Source organism: Lonchura striata, chromosome 1A (genome assembly GCF_050655825.1).
Source record: "Lonchura striata isolate lonStrDom1 chromosome 1A, ASM5065582v1, whole genome shotgun sequence".
NCBI classification, from domain to species: Eukaryota; Metazoa; Chordata; class Aves; order Passeriformes; family Estrildidae; genus Lonchura; species Lonchura striata.
In genome coordinates, this window is record NC_140741.1 from 5371541 (window position 1) to 5379740 (window position 8200).

Consider the following 8200-nt stretch of genomic DNA (forward strand, 5'->3'; position numbering starts at 1 on the left):
CAAATGACATCAGAGCCCCGAGTCTTCGGCCCCTTTTCCTGACCCCCGAAGAAGGCACAGGACGAGTCCAACTGCCCCGAACAGCAGCCCAGCGCTCCCTTCCAGCCCTTCCCACACCTCCATCCCCCCAGAAAGGGACTCCGCCGCAGCAAGGAAGGGGGGCAGCCCCCAGGAGGCTCGAAGCTGCTGCCCCGCCTCGCTGTCGCGGGCCGGGGGCAGAAAGAGGGAGCGGCAGAGGCGGCGGGGACGCGGCACGGCCGGCCCGGCACGGAGCGGGGGCCCAAGAGCAGCCCCGGCCCTTCCCTGCAAACTGCACAGTGATAAAACATGAAAAAAGGAAACTCTGGCCGGCAGGGCTCTCTCTGCGTGGGTGAGGGCAGGGCCCTGCGGGGAGCAGGGCGCTCCAGCACGGACAGCCCGGATCCAGAGCAGCTCCAGGCTGAGCAGCGGGCTGGGGACAGCTGGGGACAGCCGTGAGCAGAGCCCGTCAGCCTCCCTCCGGGGCTGGGACTGCCTTGAGCACACAGCTCCTCCAGGTGTGGCACCTACAGACCTCGGACTCCTCGCCACAAACGAGTTCTGATCTCGCTCTCGGGGTGACCTGCACCTCCTCCCCAGAAACCGCAGGAATTAGAATTTCGGGCTGCTTTTACAAACTTCACGTCAGCTTTGCAAATGCAAATCCCAGCAGGTCCCTGCTTCCCAGAGCGCCGGTCCTCAGCCATCTCCACTTCCCTGGAAATCTGCTCCAGCCCCAGGCTGTACCAAGGTGAGCACAAGTCTGGAGAGGTCAGAACCCTCACCTGGACTGCTGCACTCGGAGCGAGATCCAGCTACAAATGGAATTCCAGAAACAGCCTCCAAAATGTTCCATAATCACACCTTTAAAATGGCTCCACAGGGCAACAGCTCCGGTGCCAGAGCAGCACCTGCACGAGTCCTTGTGCCAGCCCTGGCTCCCTGAAAGACACAAGAAACCAACATCACACAGGCCTTGTTTGCAGAATTCCTGATCCAAACCTCACCTGTCCTGCCCAGCACTGAGGGAAATCTGACACAGCATCCATAGGTAACCTTTGGAGAGCAGCCATCACCCCAGTCCTCCAGCCCGGGCAAGGTTTTGCAGGGAATGGACCCAACTTCTAACCCTGAACCTAAATTTCAGTCAGCTTTTATTAGAAAGATACTGGAGAGTAAATCCTACAACAGATTTAAAACATTGCACAAGGAATAACCGGCCAAGACAAAACCAAACCGCCCCATCTCTGCTCCACCCCGTTTCTCCCAGTTTTGGGAGAAATACTGATAGAGTTTGTAAAGACTCCCCTTCCCTGCAGCACTGTCCTTCACTGTACATCCCTGGAGAGGATTTACTCCCTTTTTTGTGCCCAGCAGCAGCTCTGCAGCCCAAATCCCACTCCTCACAGACACAGCCTGAGCAGAGCTCAGGCAGCGTTCCCAGCAGCGGATGCAGTTCCGAGTTCCCTGCATTGCTCACGGGGCACTCGCAGCAATCTCACCTCAGCCCAGACTCTGTGCTCAGAGGGAAGTGCAGCCCGATGGGACACAGCTCTGGCCCCACATTCCCCTTGTTCCTGCTGGCCTGGAAAGCCACAGATAAACCCAGTCCCTCTGCCCCTGCACCCTGAACCCCAGGAGAGCTGGAGCTGAACCCAGATCCCGGCGCCCTGCACGGCTGCGCTGACGCCAGCACAGGCTGGGCACTGCCAGCACCGTTCCTCATTTTCCTCCCTCTGCTCCCAAATCCTGCCAGCCCTCCCCTGCAGCTCCTGCCCCAGCCCCAGCAGAGGCTGCCACCCAGCCCTGCAGCAGCTAGCAGAGCTGGGAATGCACCGAGAGCTCGGCTCCCCGGGCTCCGAGCCCCAGACCAGTCCTTGGGTGCACAACAATGCCCAGCCTGCCCCCCTGGGCACAGCCAAACACCACAACTCCAGCATCCCCAGGGAACTCTGGCATTTGCTCCTTCCCTGCTGCCCTTTCCCAGCACACAGGGGTAGGGCCGGGCTGTCAGAAATGGCATTCCCGAGACAGTTAATCCCAGCAGAGAGGAAAAGGGGAACCCTGCGTCCCTCTGACTTACCCCACGGCATGGGCAGGACCAGGAGCCCTCCAATGCACACCCCTGGTGCTGAAGCCTCTTGGCTTTTGCTGCTTAAACACTGAAGCTTCTGGCAAAGACGGGAGGAGCTTAATGATTTTTCCTGTCCTGATAGAGAGGAGGAAAAGAGCATAAGTCCACTGTGGAAGTCAAACGATCCCAGCTTTCACACTTCCGCTGTGATTGCTCACTATGGGGTTTTATCCATGAGAGGGGACACCAATTCAAATATAAAAGTGCCCTTTTCCAGCATTTTTATTCCTAACTATTTCAGACATTAAAAGGAAGCTCATTTTTCTTATTACCTAATTCTTAGCCTAATTTTAACAGAACCATTTTTATCCCAGGCCCCACTGTCAGTCATTCAATTCTTTACCACTGGACTTTATACAAAGGAAGGGATACCTGGGTGCCGTGTCACAAGAAATCCCAAAGAGAAACGTGTCCAAAACCTCACAGAGAAAGGTTTCAAGGCGCTCCAGTGCACAGACAGCTGCTCATACCTTGTCAGGCCACACCAGTTCTGTCACATCCACCTGAGCTGTGCAGGCGAGGCAAAGGCTGCCCTTCCTCCCAGGGAGCACTGTCTGAGACCACAAAGAGCCATCCTGGGTGAAAAGAACTAAATGAAAATGTTTTCTGGCAGAAAATTAGTGTCTGTAATCAGAATTTCAGGACAGACTTAGTAACACCACTTTCATATGATAAATACAGGCCATGCCCATCCTTCCAGGCTAGGTGAAACCAGGAAGAAGAACTACAGGAAAAGCAGGAAGGCAGAGCCCCTTATTTGAATATATATAGAATGCCCCTGGTTTGGTGGTTTTCCTTTGCTCCTAAGCTTTGGCTTCACCCCCTCTCCAGAGGAGCAGTGAATTCCTCCAGGGTGAGGGGGAGTCTGGTCTCACTCCAGCTGTGTGAGCATGGGGCCAAAGACTTGTCACACACCATAACAAGGGCTGCTGCTGCTGCCACTGCCCCAGGGAAAAGAGACAGCTCCACCGTGGCACCAATGTCAGAGGAGGGCTTTGGTCACTGATTTAGAGAATCACAGAATCAGCCAAGTTGAAAAAGACCTTGGAGATCATCATCTCCAACCTATGACCTAACATCACCTTATCAACTAAACCTTGGCCCAAGTGTCACATCCAGCCCTTTTTAGACACCTGCTCCAAGGAATCATCCCATCTTTCACTGATAAAAGGAGCAAAGACTTAGGTGAAAAGAAGCAGAAGAGCACCTGCTGCCAAATCTCTAAGCTACACTCCTGTCTATAAGATGGCATCATATCTAATAGTGAAAAGGAGTTGACAGCATAACAGTACTGTCATTATTTTATTTTTATTTTAATACATACCACCAAGATCAACAGTAATTTTAAAATTCTATGATGGCACGTGATGGGATACTTCCAGTTTGAAGAAAAAAAGGCTTTTTTAGTTTCCTTTCAGAGAAACTTTAAGTGGCACTGCTGTGCCATGAGAAGCTTGGTGACAAATCACAGTGGAACAGCTCTTGGCCCTCTGCAGTTCTGTACATGTCACATATGGGGAACATTCCTGCATTTCCTTGTCCACAGAGAGCCTTCAGTCATCCAAAAGCATCTGCTTTAGTGTTGGCAAAGTCAGCTCTGTAATAGCCCAGGTTCCAGAGGCTGAGTGGAAAAGGAGAACCTTTCTTTAGCTCTTCTTTTGCGTCATCCTATAACCTTTAAATTGGAAAAGCACCTCTGCTATTGGATTCAACAGGAGTTTTCACACAGGTTTTTTTATGAGACTCATTATCTGGGGAGTATATCTGCCATCAATTTTAAAGCCAGAAAAGATTGCTATGATGCTGTTTTGTACTTAAAAAAGGGAGCAGTGGAATCTCAACCTGCTGGCAGAACAGCTCTGTAAGGCAGTGAGCACTTCTCCCACTGTCACAGGCTGGACTCAATGATCCTAAAGGTCTTTTCCAACCTGAATTATTCTGTTATTCAATGATTCTATGATTCTAAGGTACCCTAATGAAATAACCTCGGCGGGCAAACACCCCACACTTCCATCAGCAAAGGAAGAGAGAAAAATCTAGAGACTGTCCTAGTGAAACGGCACTGCACAAGGAAAGAAAAAAAAAAAAAAAGAAAAGAAAAAAGAAAGAAAGAAAAGATAATCAGACATTGGAACAGCTTATTCCGGAATGGATCCCGCGCCCTCTGCTGGAGCGCTGTGCTCATCCCAGCCAAAGGATATAATGCAACGTAAAGGATATTCATGAGAGAAAAAGGAAGCACTACACAATAGCTGATAGGTGTGTGTGGGGGGGGGGGAACTTGCTCCCTGAAGGGTACCCAGAGGGGGATGGATGGACAAAGGGATTTGGGGCTGTCTCAGCTCACTTCACAGCAGAGACCAAACCCCAAAATTTGGACACTACAGCAGAGGGGAATTTGGAATGTCAGGTTTACTAAAAACAGCATCAGAAATCCCCATCATGCCTGAGAACGGTGCCAATCTTTTCTGCAAGCACAGGTGAAATCAGTGCCGTGGATGAAGGGCACTGCCTGCACAGCCTCTGGGGAGGGTTCCACCTCCACCTGTGCTGCTCAACTCACTGCAGCCACTTTCCAGGAAGTTTCATCATGTCCTCTAATTTCCCAAAAATGTGCAGCAGACGTAAGGCGAGCTATCCTTGCAAACTTCCCCAGGCCTCTGGCATCAGGGATACTCAAAAGGAGAGGCAGATCAGCAGATGCTGGAATGGCCATCCCCACTCCTGGGGATGCACAGGACAAAAGTGTCAGTGAGACTCAGGCCTTTACAGCACAGTGTATTTGTACCTCTGACACCTGGGGCTGCCTCCAGTCTGGAACTGCAGCTTGGTCAGGAGTGTGGGGGGATGAAAAGCCCTGGGAGCTTTCTTCCCAGCTTTGATTCCTACGTGGACATATAAAGGAATGGCAGGACTGTATTGGGTGTGCAGAGCAATCAGAAGTCACCAAGTGAGCAGCTGCAGGAGGCAAACAGCACCTGGTTGAGTTGGAAGGAGCTACAGCTACACATCCCTATATAACAAGTTTAGGATAGGAAGTGACTTCCTGAACCACAGTATCAAAACCTACTGGAAAGGGTGAATTTTTCTAGTAATAAACAAATTAGTGATTCCTCTATGAGTATGCAAATTACTGCTCAGCAAATGGCCTGGGCTATGGGGAGTTGTTAATGTGCACAAAATTGATACCCAGGCAGTTTGTCTGCTCCACTCAAAGGGAAACACAGCAGCCACGCTGGCTTGGATTGGCCTGGGGTATGGATATAATTTCCCCCTTTGGAATATAATTTCCCCCTTTGTGCAGACCTGATGCTGTCATCAAGAACCTCAACACTTCACACAGATTTGACCAGGTCACAAAGAGAAATAGACACAGAGCTGTCACATTTTTCTGGTGAGAACTTCACCTCTTCCTTATTTGTGACCTTCAGACTCTCACTCTCGTGACTACTTGCTCCTTTTCCAGGAGTGGATGTCTGCTGCCTTCAATAAATTTCAAAACTAGGGATGAACTCTATGCAGTGCAGCCAATGTCCATCAAATTATGGTTCAAGGCTCTTCAAGGGTCTCTGGAAAAGTTTTAAGGAATCCATAAAGGTCACTAAGAAAAAACAATTGGTTGTCACAAGCTGGTATTTACTGTACTGCTATTCTCATCCCCAGCAGCAATATTCAGAGTATCGGCAAATAAAAGACTGGGAAACAGTTAGTTTACTCCATCAGAGCTTGGGAAAGGCCAGATTTAGATCTCTCCAAAGGGTCAAAGCTATATAACACCAGTTAATACCATTTACTATAGAAGCTGAACTGATTTTGGTCTACACATAAGTTTCCTGTTTCTGCCAAACTTCTGCATGAATATTAAAGTCTGAAGAATGACCACAAGCAGACCATGTAAACCTACAAGCTCACTGTTTCCCATTTTTAACAGTGCCAGGATCTTCTCTTTTGATCACATGAGTGGACATTTCCCTCTAAAACCTTCTGACCTAACCAAGAAGACTCACCATTACCACTGTGCTTGTTTATATCTCCAAAGAAATCAGTGTCCTAAAGCAAAACCCTCCATAACAGAAATTATGGTGACTTTTATGAAGGACATTTTTTGTATTTATCAGGCATTCATTGATTCAATTCCTGGTTATACAATTAATTATCCTCCTACAGAAGTTAAATTTACCAGGCTGCAGTACCTTAGATACACCTATGGAAAACATTTTAAAGAAAGTCACCACCTTTGCTACTCTTCAGACTTCAGGCAACAATGGAGGCAACAATTTATTAAGTGAATGAAGTGCTGTAAGTAATTCCACAATTCCCCTTGAAAGTCATGAGTGAAAATCACTCAGTTATGATGATCTGTCAGCAGTCAATCTGTCTGCAGCACAGTTTCTGCCACAGTTATACAATAGAAGAGATGTGACTCTGCCTTTGATTTTGTTTCTTCTAATTTAATGACTCTCCAAATTGTATTCTCTACTGGGATCACTAATTCACTTCTAGGAAATCATTTTAGCAGCCCAATTACGACAGCAAATACAAATGCTGTACTCAGAATTAATACAGAATTAATACATTTATACTCCTTCCTGCTTCTCCTTCTTCCTGACATTTCCTTTATACCTGAATTGCCACGAATGAAGTTTAATACTCTGTGGGCCCTTATGGCAAATGCAGCTCAAATGATCAGCCTTGCACAGCTTATGCCTTCATAATTCACCATCTAAAAACCTTATTCCAAACTTACCCTAAACCTCATTGGTTTAAAAAAGCCTCTTTATCTTATCTGCAGTAAGTCAGACTGAAGAGGGTGTCACAAAATTTAACACCATGCAAAGGGACTGAAAAAACGTAGGAGAGCAGATTCCTGGGCTCACAGAGACAGCCCTGGAGTGGCCTCACCTTTTTGCTGGAGCTCCCTAAAACCCAGATTTCAGAAGGAACCATGAAATGAATATTTAAAAGAGTGGAAGTTAGGGCTGTGCTTGCAGCCTGAACCAGAATTGCCTTTATCTCCATCACCCATTTACAGTTCTGATGAGTGGCCACCTGCAGCAGCCTGAGATGACCACTCCTCCCTTCAGATCTTTGCTACCTGCTAGATAAAAAAGACATTTTCATTGGGAAAAAAAATTAATAGAAGCATTTTGAGTTTTCTTTAATAAATACAAAAGGGGAAGAGGTGGTGGTGGTGATAGGGAGATAAAGGGGTCTGCATCATTGTAACCCAAATCTAATTTTTTGGGGTGAAGAGATGATTTATGTGATATTGCCTGGACATTATACACCTACCTGTAGTTGTGAGCAATCTCAATTCTACACACATTGCTGCAGGTTTGGAGCACTGCTGGTGCAGGCTGGCAGTGGTGGGGTCTGTAATGATGGGATCCAAAACACAGCTCCTTGGTGGCATTTGTGGCACTCACTTTAGTGCAGTGGGGTTTGTGTGGCAGGCACATTCTTTGCTCTCTCAGTATTTTTTCATAGAAGAACACAGAAGAAAGAAAAAGAAAACTATTTCTATTTCTGCTCCTTGTGGAATGTGTTTGCAGAATTGTTTACCTGGGGTGAGTGCTTGGTTGTATTCAGGTGAGGATTGCTTGAGCCTGGTGGCCAATCCAACCCACCTGGGGCTGAACTCTCAGAGAGGATCACGAGTTGCGAGTTAGATATGGTAGTTAGAAAAAGTAGGTTTGTAGTTTTAGTATCTCCTTTAAATAGTATATTAATGTATTATAGCATAGTAATAAAGAAATCATTCAGCCTTCTGCACTGGAGTCAGACATCAGCATTTCTTCCCACCAGGTTCACCTGCATTTACAATAGGTTTGGGACAGCAACTTCCCTCCAGAGAGGAATGAAGAATCATCTGGGCTGGATGAAGAAGGGAAAGAGATGAAGTAAAGTAAGCAAGTGTGGTTTGAAATGTGGCAGCTGAGAGAACAAAAGACTTTGTAAAACAAACAAAATATATGGATTAACTCAAATGTGCAAATGTGTCCAGGGCTCAAGGACTAGAGCAAGTGAGGGCTTTGGTTGAGGGACAGC